The sequence below is a fragment of the Pelobates fuscus genome, chromosome 12 (genome assembly GCF_036172605.1).
Source record: "Pelobates fuscus isolate aPelFus1 chromosome 12, aPelFus1.pri, whole genome shotgun sequence".
NCBI lineage: Eukaryota > Metazoa > Chordata > Amphibia > Anura > Pelobatidae > Pelobates > Pelobates fuscus.
Genome location: NC_086328.1, coordinates 52,501,449 through 52,510,229, shown reverse-complemented (window position 1 = coordinate 52,510,229; position 8,781 = coordinate 52,501,449).

Genomic DNA, 8,781 nt, shown 5'->3' with positions numbered 1-8,781 from the left:
GCCACTCATATCTGGTGTGACTATAGCGTGCCTTTAAAAACAAAAAAAGTTGTTCACTGTAAGCTAAAAGCAGTTAGTTGTCTGCAAGCGTCTGGGTGTCAGGCCTTCAGCGTGTACTTTGCCAACCTCAGCATGTGCACTTTGCCACTCATATCTGGTGTGACTATAGCGTGCCTTTAAAAACAAAAACGTTTTTCACTGTAAGCTAATAGCAGTCAGTGTCCTTAAAGCGGGTTTCAGACCTTCAGCGTGTACTCTGCCAACCTCTGCCAGTCCACTTTGCCACTCGTATCTGGTGTGACTATTGCGTGCCTTTGAAAACAAAAAAAGTTTTTCACTGTAAGCTAATAGCAGTCAGTGTCCTTAAAGCGGGTGTCAGACCTTCAGCGTGTACTCTGCCAACCTCTGCCAGTCCACTTTGCCACTCATATCTGGTGTGACTATAGCGTGCCTTTAAAAACAAAAAAAGTTTTTCACTGTAAGCTAATAGCAGTTAGTTTTCTGCAAGCGTCTGGGTGTCAGGCCTTCAGCGTGTACTCTGCCAACCTCAGCAAGTGCATTTGCCAATCATATCTGGTGTGACTATAGTGTGCCTTTAAAAACAAAAAAAGTTTTTCACTGTAAGCTAATAGCAATTAGTTTTCTGCAAGCGTCTGGGTGTCAGGCCTTCAGCGTGTACTCTGCCAACCTCAGCATGTGAACTATGCCACTCATATCTGGTGTGACGCGTGCCTTTAAAAACAAAAAAGTTTTTCACTGTAAGCTAATAGCAGTCAGTGTCCTTAAAGCGGGTGTCAGACCATCAGCGTGTACTCTGCCAACCTCTGCCAGTCCACTTTGCCACTCATATCTGGTGTGACTATAGCGTGCCTTTAAAAACAAAAAAGTTGGGGGCGTGTCCGGACCGCGCATGTGATCAGACGCACGAAACCGGAGCTCTCCCGACCAGCGGCAATAAACCGGCGATTACAGCAAAACAAACCGCACAAAACGTGCGAAACTAGCTCAACCCGACGGGTAAACATCCAGGCACAACATGGCTGCAAAAAAACTTAAACAAAAAACGTTAAACTCTCACCTAGAGAGGTCCCAGAACACAGAGCCGAAAATCCAAGATGGCGCCGACGGACGGCACTCTCCCTCCCAAGACTCTGAGGCAGGAGACAGTCACTCTGAACATAATTGCCCTGCCACAAATTCGTCCATCAGGATAATCATGCAAGAACTTCAAGCCTCATTCAAAGCAGACCTCCTAAAAATGACAGCAGACATCAAAGCTGACATTCACAGCATGGGGGAACGCACTGCACGTCTGGAGGATAAAACCGAAGAATTAGTGGAAGCACATAACTCTATAGCAGAAGCCTACACTGTCCTGGAACACAAATTAAAAACACTGGAAGAAAAGGTGGCAGATCAGGAGGATAGGAGCAGGAGGAACAACATCCGCATCAGAGGTATCCCTGAGACTGTCTCACAGCAGGACCTCCCCAGGTATGTCAAAGACCTGTTCAAGGCACTGATCCCCTCCCTGTCTGAATTCGATCTGATCCTAGACAGAACGCACCGGCTACCCAAGCCTAAACATCTCCCGCCTGACATTGCACGAGACACCATTACTAGAGTGCACCATTTTACCGTCAAAGATAGACTCATGCAAGTAGCCAGAACTACCACCAAATGGCCCGAGGCGTACGACAAAATCAAGCTATTCATTGATCTCTCCTCGGCAACTATGCTCAAACGGCGGACCTTTGCAACGATCACAGAAGCACTCAGAACCGCAAACATCCCTTACAAGTGGGGCTTCCCTACGAAACTACTCGTCAAAAGAAATGGCGTTGACAAATCCATAACGAATCCAGAAGATGGCAAAAGACTACTACGGGAATGGAATATACCACTCCTTGCCACCGACCGCCAGAAACAACCAACACCGGCACAAGCACCACAGAAGCTCACAAAAAACTGGTCAAGAATGCCCGGGACATCACAAGACACGAACAATAAAACAGCACCGACCTGAAAGATATACGAACTTACATCGCAACACCACTTCCCTAATGGAAGTGAAGTTCAGGTTTATTCTGTTTATTCTGTTTATGGTTTATGTTTGAGTTTAACTGATGTTTACTTTAAGACGCACTGAAAGGTTTGTAAATAGACCACAAACCAAGCCGCGGCGGGTGAACACCACCCGGACGCACGTGCTCGGAATTGGACTGTTGTGGATCACGCAAGAGGGATCCTGATACTCCAATCCTGATCAACCACCCCCTTGGGCTCTAATAGCCCTTCTTACTTTTCCGTTGCCTCAGGCAATTGAATGTCACTGAAGGGTGACTTACGGAATATTGTATATAGTTTTTCCCCTGTTTACCCCCCTCCCTCCCACCCCACCCCCCTAAAGAATGTGTCTGATACCTATAACATGCTCGCCACACTGGGCCACCCAGCGCCTATCATACCTAAAACTAAGGTGTCTCCTACTACCGCCCGGCCTTGGCTTGATACCAAGGCTGCTATAATTGTTAAAATCCAACATCTCATATCACAGCATACCATACGACGACCAAATGGTACTTAAAATTATGTCACTGAACGCCAAGGGGCTCAACTCGCCCAACAAACGGCGACTAGCCATACAGGAAGCGAAAAGAAGTGGGGCCCAGGTAGCTTTTTTCCAGGAGACACACTTCAAATGGCATTCCAAGCCCAAATTCACCTCCAAGTGGTATCCGATTGATTTTCATACTTGCTATACCGCAAAGAAAAGAGGGGTTTCCACCTTGATAAGTAAAGGGGTGGTGTTTTCACTGGTTAGGAAAATCGGTGACAAGAAAGGCCGCTATTTAATTTTACAATGTTTAATTAATAATATGCCTTATACCTTAATCAATGTGTATAGTCCAAACGAAAACCAATATGAATTTATGCAGACAATTTTAGCAATGGTGGATATGTACAAATACGGGGAGGTAATCATTGGAGGCGACACCAACTTTCTATTAGACAGCAAAATTGACTCCTCCTCTACCACACAGGTTGCAAGTTGCACACTCAAACAGAGAACTGCACTGTCAAATAGAATAAGCTCTGCTCTGACAGCAGCTCACATGCTAGACCCATGGCGCATATTGCATCCTGCAGAAACAGATTACACCTGCTATTCAGCGGCACATAACTGCTACTCACGTATAGATAGATTCCTCATCCCCTCCAACCTACTGCCCCGAATAGAAGATGCCATGATAGGGACAATGACATGGTCAGACCATGCCCCCATCACAATCAGTATTACAGAGTCATTCACCAATAAGGGATCGGGCTCCTGGAGACTTAATGACTCCCTCCTTGCAGACCCATCTATAGTCTCCCAGATAACCACAGATCTACAACACTACATCAGGGAGAATACGACAGGGGACTCCCCAATAGAACAAATATGGCTAGCACACAAAGCGGTCATTAGGGGCAGCTTTATTAAGCATGCAAGCTATGCCAACAAACGAAGGAAGGCGGAATATACCGAACTCCTAGAAGAAATCAAAACTTTAACACACTCTAACAAACATGAACCGCAAACCCCCACGAAAACGAGACTCCTAACCCTTCACAATAAACTCAAAAACATGGAGCTAGCTAAAACAACATACCTACTTAGAAAAAGCAAACATAATTTTTTTATGAGTGGCAACAAAGCTGGTGCCATTTTAGCATCACAGTTAAAACAAAGAAATGTCGCCTCCAGGATTGCCTTCCTAAACGACTCCAATGGTAAGAAAATAACAAACCCCCAGGACATTGTCGACCACTTTGCCCATTATTACGGCGAATTATACAACCTTAAGCACGACCCAAAGACTCACACTCCATCCCCAAACGAAATAGATGAATTCCTATCCGACCTAAACCTCCCCAAACTCTCAGAGAAGGACATAGCATCCCTGACTCGGCCATTCTCCCTCGACGAACTCACAGCAGCAATCTCACAACTCCCAACACACAAATCCCCTGGACCTGACGGTCTGCCGAATGAATATTACAAAACCTTCTCACCTACCATAGCACCACTATTCCTCCAACTAGTGAACAAATGCGCCGCGGATGGCGCACTGCCACAAGAAATGCTTATGGCACACATTTCCACGCTTCCCAAGCCAGGCAAACCTCCCACCCAATGTAAAAACTTTCGACCCATCTCTCTCCTCAACGGGGATGCCAAATTATACGCAAAACTGATAAGTAACCGCCTCGCACCCCTTCTACACAAACTAATCCACAACGACCAATCTGGGTTCATAAGGGGACGCCAGGGTGCCGACAACACTAGAAAAATCCTAAACATATTATCCGCAATAGAATCCACAAAATCGACTGGCCTTCTCTTAGCTCTAGATGCAGAGAAGGCCTTCGACCGCCTGAACTGGACCTACATGACCAAAGTCTTATCACGATTTAATTTTCCCGCATCCACCATAGCCAACATCATGGCACTATACCAACACCCGGCAGCAAAGGTCTCACATGGAGGGTTCCTCTCCACACCCTTCTCTATCACGAACGGGACCCACCAAGGATGCCCCCTATCACCCCTCCTATACATTCTTGCCCTGGAACCCCTAGCTCAAAAGATTCGATCACACCCTGAGATCCCAGGCATTCATATCCACAACCAGATGTACAGCCTAGCCTTATTCGCAGATGACATCTTCATAGCACTGTCAGATCCGGAACGATCCCTTGGCCCCCTACTAAATTTACTACAACAATTTGGTACCATCTCCTACTACCGTCTAAACCAAGACAAGACCCAAGCCCTACCCTTAAACCTACCTAAAACCCTCAGAGACACACTCCGTGCCTCGTACCAGTTTGACTGGAAATCGAACTCCATTACATACCTGGGGGTAAAAATAGCACCTACCATACTTGCTACCTCCCGATTAAATTACAAACCTCTCCTGACTTTGTGTAAATCGGAAATGCACAAATGGCATCACACAAAGCTTTCCTGGCTAGGCAAAATTAATACATACAAAATGATGATCCTCCCGCGTATCCTCTACACCTTCCGAATGATACCCCTAGGAGTCACATCCCAATACTGTAAAGCTTTACAAAAACTATGTGGCTCCTTTATCTGGAGCAACAAACGACCCAGGATATCCTTGGCGCTTCTACAAACAGCACCACGGCAGGGTGGTGTAGGACTCCCTAACATCCAACAATATCACAGGGCGGCGATACTCTCAACTGGCATACTCCTCCACGCCAAACCGGGCACACTACAGTGGGTAGACATGGAAAGAGCGCAATTCAAAGACACGACCCTGACTGACTACCTATGGACACCTAAGAAACTCAAACCTAAACGTACAGACCTATTCCCGACAACACAGTTAACACTCACACTGTGGGATGCTTACATGGACGCTATAGGCCATAAAGACACCCTACATGCTAGATCACCGATTTCGGTCTTAAAGGTATTAGTACCCAATATTCCCCTCAGAGACTGGACCGAAGTGGGAATTACAGAAATTTCACAACTACTTGACACTGGGGGCATAACCCCCTTCCCAGAGTTGCAACAGAGATGGGGAGTACCAAACAGGGCAATTTTCTCCTTCCTACAATTGAAGAGTGTCCTGCAGGCACACGCACCATCAATACGCAAAACACAAAACCCCGATAGAATCATTTCAAGCCTAGTCATAGACAGATGCTGGACATCGCCCACAAGACCTAAAATGCTCACACTATGCTACAAAGCATGGCAAGAGCTCACTACGACCAAAACAAATCCCTATAAAACACACTGGGAAACGGACTGTGGGATAACCCTGACTGACGAAGATTGGTTGCGGGCCCTTAATGGCCCTTAGTGGACCAAATGCTACACACACATTGAAGCCCATAGAAAGCTCCTTTACCGCTGGTACATGACCCCACAGAGACTCCACCGAATATACCCTAACGCACCCCAGACTTGTTGGAGATGCGGAGCAACTGTGGGAACATTGGAGCACCTGTGGTGGTCATGCGGCGATATCCTGCCACTTTGGGCTGCCGTAACCAAGACACTGAAACAACTCGATATCCCCCAGTTCCACCTAACCAAAACCTCGTGCCTCCTGCTAATACTCCCAGATACCCTAACCCCTGGACAAAAGCAGAGCACAGCCCTCACCATACTGGCAGCGAGAAACCTATTAGCATCACACTGGAAATCAACAATTTGCCCGTCTTTAGCCCAACTCCGAACCAAAATCACCCAGTACAAAATTTACGAACGGATGGCTATCACGTCTCCGCTCAAGAGACTCGAGTTTGACAAATGCTGGGAGGGCTGGGACGGGGTGTTGGACGAGGTTGATGAAACAGAATCGACTAGTGTGAAATGATAAGACGAAACGAGCTGACACTGTGGCCCCAGGCAAATGTTCCCTAGATTTAGTCCTACCAGAACCTAACTGAGAGCATAATATATACGCGGGTGTTGACACACTCTACCTACCTCTCCCCCGCCCCATTTCTCGCCCCCACCCCCACCATTCAACCTATCCTTGCCTTACCATTACCTTACACCCAGTTCTTGCCCACTATGGGGAATACCCACTGATGCACCAATTAGTTTAAAGAGAGGTGCCATTCTGTGACACATCTCAAGCTCAACGATAAAGACCTCCCGGCCACGCTGGGCAACTACTACGCGGATAACACCGAGTAGGGTCTTTAGATACGCCAACTGGGCCGTGAAGACGCACCCAACCAAGCCGGTATTCTGCTTTGAATAGTAGATGCAATAGAGGAAATAAATGAGACTCTTGTAATAACTTCATGCTGATAGCTAACACACTGTACCAGCAAGAATGTATGTAACCATATATTGAGCTCCAATGCTTACAAATCATCTTGTATAACTTGTCACTTGTACTCCCCCATTAACCCATCCCCTTTTCTCTTCTGTACCCCACCTATATGCTGAAAACAATAAAATATAAATTTGAAAAAAAACAAAAAAGTTGTTCACTGTAAGCTAATAGCAGTTAGTTGTCTGCAAGCGTCTGGGTGTCAGGCCTTCAGCGTTTACTCTGCCAACCTCAGCAAGTGCATTTGCCACTCATATCTGGTGTGACTTTAGTGTGCCTTTAAAAACAAAAAAAGTTTTTCACTGTAAGCTAATAGCAGTTAGTTTCTCTGCAAGCGTCTGGGTGTCAGGCCTTCAGCGTGCACTCTGCCAACCTCAGCATGTGCACTTTGCCACTCATATCTGGTGTGACTATAGCGTGCCTTTAAAAACTAAAAAAGTTTTTCACTGTAAGCTAATAGCAGTCAGTGTCCTTAAAACGGGTGTCAGACATTCAGCGTGTACTCTGCCAACCTCTGCCAGTCCACTTTGCCACTCAGATCTGGTGTGACTATAGCGTGCCTTTAAAAACAAAAAATTATTTTCACTGTAAGCTAATAGCAGCTAGTTGTCTGCAAGCGTCTGGGTGTCAGGCCTTCAGCGTGTACTCTGCAACCTCAGCATGTGCACTTTGCCACTCATATCTGGTGTGACTATAGCGTGCCTTTAAAAACAAAAAAGTTTTTCACTGTAAGCTAATCACAGTTAGTTGTCTTCAAGCGTCTGGGTGTCAGGCCTTCAGCATGTACTCTGCCAACCTCAGCAATTGCACTTTGCTACTCATATCTGGTGTGACTATAGCGTGCCTTTAAAAACAAAAAAGTTTTTCACTGTAAGCTAATAGCAGTCAGTTTCCTTAAAGATTGTGTCAGACCTTCAGCGTGTACTCTGCCAACCTCTGCCAGTCCACTTTGCCACTCATATCTGGTGTGACTATAGTGTGCCTTTAAAAACAAAACTATTTTTCACTGTAAGCTAATAGCAGTTAGTTGTCTGCAAGCGTCTGGGTGTCAGGCCTTCAGCGTGTACTCTGCCAACCTCAGCAAGTGCACTTTGCCAATCATATCTGGTGTGACTATAGCGTGCCTTTAAAAACAAAAAAAGTTTTTCACTGTAAGCTAATAGCAGTCAGTGTCATTAAAGCGGGTGTCAGACCTTCAGCGTTACTCTGCCAACCTCTGCCAGTCCACTTTGCCACTCATATCTGGTGTGACTATAGCGTGCCTTTAAAAACAAAAAATTATTTTCACTGTAAGCTAATAGCAGTTAATTGTCTGCAAGCGTCTGGGTGTCAGGCCTTCAGCGTGTACTCTGCAACCTCAGCATGTGCACTTTGCCACTCATATCTGGTGTGACTATAGCGTGCCTTTAAAAACAAAAAAGTTTTTCACTGTAAGCTAATCACAGTTAGTTGTCTTCAAGCGTCTGGGTGTCAGGCCTTCAGCGTGTACTCTGCCAACCTCAGCAATTGCACTTTGCTACTCATATCTGGTGTGACTATAGCGTGCCTTTAAAAACAAAAAAGTTTTTCACTGTAAGCTAATAGCAGTCAGTGTCCTTAAAGATTGTGTCAGACCTTCAGCGTGTACTCTGCCAACCTCTGCCAGTCCACTTTGCCACTCATATCTGGTGTGACTATAGTGTGCCTTTAAAAACAAAACTATTTTTCACTGTAAGCTAATAGCAGTTAGTTGTCTGCAAGCGTCTGGGTGTCAGGCCTTCAGCGTGTACTTTGCCAACCTCAGAATGTGCACTTTGCCACTCATATCTGGTGTGACTATAGCGTGCCTTTAAAAACAAAAACGTTTTTCACTGTAAGCTAATAGCAGTCAGTGTCCTTAAAGCGGGTTTCAGACCTTCAGCGTGTA